Here is a 2,250-nt window from a genome sequence, read left to right on the forward strand (position 1 = left end):
CTATGTTGTGGTACACCTGAAACTAATATAACATTATACATTAATTATAACTCAAGTTTTATAGAAAACATAGGCTTGCTTTTTTGAAAACAACCTAGACTGGAAGAAACAATCATATCAAGTTCATAGAAGGAGATGAAATATAGAATCAAAATGATGATCTTTTTATAGTTGCTCTCATCTCAGGGCTCATTTTTAAATAAGCTCTTCATAATTTTTATTTTTTATTAGAGTCCACAATCTGTTAAGTAAAAGCAGTAATAAGATATTTCATAAAGTATCATACAATTTAAATCTTATGAACTTATTTTCATAAAAAATCATGTGCATATTCATACTGGTTAAAATGATATGAGTCATCTATGGTCTAAAATAATGTATAAGAGATTTAGTTCCATCACTAAAAATAATCCCATCACTACATATTTTACAGCAAAAAGGTTATGCTCTTAATAAAAAAGATCCACAGACTAATTTAGAATGCAAAAAATAATTTTATAAAAAGCCCAAGAAAATCTTTCAAGTCCACTTTTATTCTCCTTTTTCCTCCTCACATACAAAACTTCTCCACACACTGCATTTCTTGCAACTAGAAAGTCATTTGATGTCGGTCAGGTACCATTTTCTCTCCTAAAATTTGCTGGCATCAAAATATGACAGTTAACCAGTGTTAAATCTATAAAATATTTATATAGGGCAGCACATTAAGCTTTAGATACTTGGCAATTAAACCACATAAAAATTGGACAAGACTCCCACTCTACATGTTCAGAATCAGGTGTTCACAGTCCCTATGGGCTGCCTGTATATAGCTCAACAGGCAGCAGAGGCAACCGGCAGTTACTTTGAAAGACATAGAACACTATGATCTGGAAGCACATTATGATGTTACCACAGTGTCATGTAGCACTCCACCTTTGTCCAAGGTGGTCTCATAATCTTAGAATGGCAGGTCCAGCTGATACAAAATAAAGACAGACAACACAACATTTAGTCTGTGGAGACACCGGAACTCATCACTATGCACACACTGATTCTGAACACAATTCGTCCTGAAAACTTGTCAAGAACATCCTATTGTTTTAGATTGAGTAAAATCCATCTGCCTTGCACTTCACTAATTTTTTGACAGTACTGCATGAGTCAAAGGTAATCTAGATGGCAACTAATGACTGTAGATGCCTCACATGCAGTTTTTTCTCATAATATGGAAAATATTTTAATTCTATAATTCCATTGGGAAGATAAGTTAATAGAGTTGCTATGTTTTCATCCTTCATTCTATAGTTGATTCTCTTTGAAGCTTTAATCCAATTACTCTGCTCATTTTCACATGAATACAAGGGTTTCCTCTGATACAGCCAAACTCAGGATCATCCACAGCACTGCATGCTTGAAGTAAGGCAATAAAAAACATGACATGCAACATAAATTGGACTTCTCTGTTCAAAAGGCACTTCATCAGGGCAAACTGTGAGATTCTTTCATTTTTCCAAGTCATATGGCTTTAGGTCTTCAATGTACCCTTTAAAGGAGTCTGGATCGGACAGACTGAATGAATATTCCAACACAGTCACTGATTTTGGAAAAAAATGTAAGTCCTGGACTATCTGGTCACGGTATTTTGGAAAATCATGGTTCAGATTCTGAAACAGCCCACATTGTGAATGAGAAACGTGCAGTCAGGAACCCATAAAAGACTGGGTAAAAAAATGAGCAAGATCAAATCTTTTTAAAAGGTCTTTTCACTGTTCAAATACAAGAGCATTTTCGTGTATGATGTACTTGCATGATTAACTCAATACTGTACACTCAGGCAAATCATATACTCAAGACTCCTCTGACTGGTTGGGGTGGCAGTGTGAGTCACAAGCCAGCTGCAGGAGTGGAAATTTTCTCTTCCTGGGAGTGGGGCAGGGTCTGGCTTCCCTGAACCACTTAGTGCCTCCACCAAGACCTCTCAGTACAAAGGCGGGCTGTGTACAAAGGAAGCCCAGGATGCTCGGGTCACAGGCTCCTGGCTCCAGGAAGGGGTCCCCCAGCTTCCCGGCGCCACTCAGGAAGGGAGGCTCAGGTTCACTAGAGCCGTCTTAGAGGCTGCCTACCGCAACATCGTTTGCTCATCTCTCCATATACTGGTTCCTGAGAATTCTTTCATATATCATGAGAATTAGCCCTAAATAATTTGCAAGTATTCACGACTGAGTGACTGAACTGAACTGAACTGAAACCATTTCAGACAAGCTTTGC

The 2,250-nt window shown here is 37.7% G+C and overlaps 1 pseudogene; it reads right to left on the reverse strand.

Moving 5' to 3' along the window:
- Positions 1–1,154: 1,154 nt before the first annotated feature.
- On the reverse strand, positions 1,155–1,704 carry LOC129563967 (sodium/potassium-transporting ATPase subunit beta-3 pseudogene; annotated as a pseudogene).
- Positions 1,705–2,250: the final 546 nt, after the last annotated feature.

This window comes from Moschus berezovskii, chromosome X (assembly GCF_049115385.1).
Source record: "Moschus berezovskii isolate FMDL1 chromosome X, NW_MosBer_1.0, whole genome shotgun sequence".
NCBI classification, from domain to species: Eukaryota; Metazoa; Chordata; class Mammalia; order Artiodactyla; family Moschidae; genus Moschus; species Moschus berezovskii.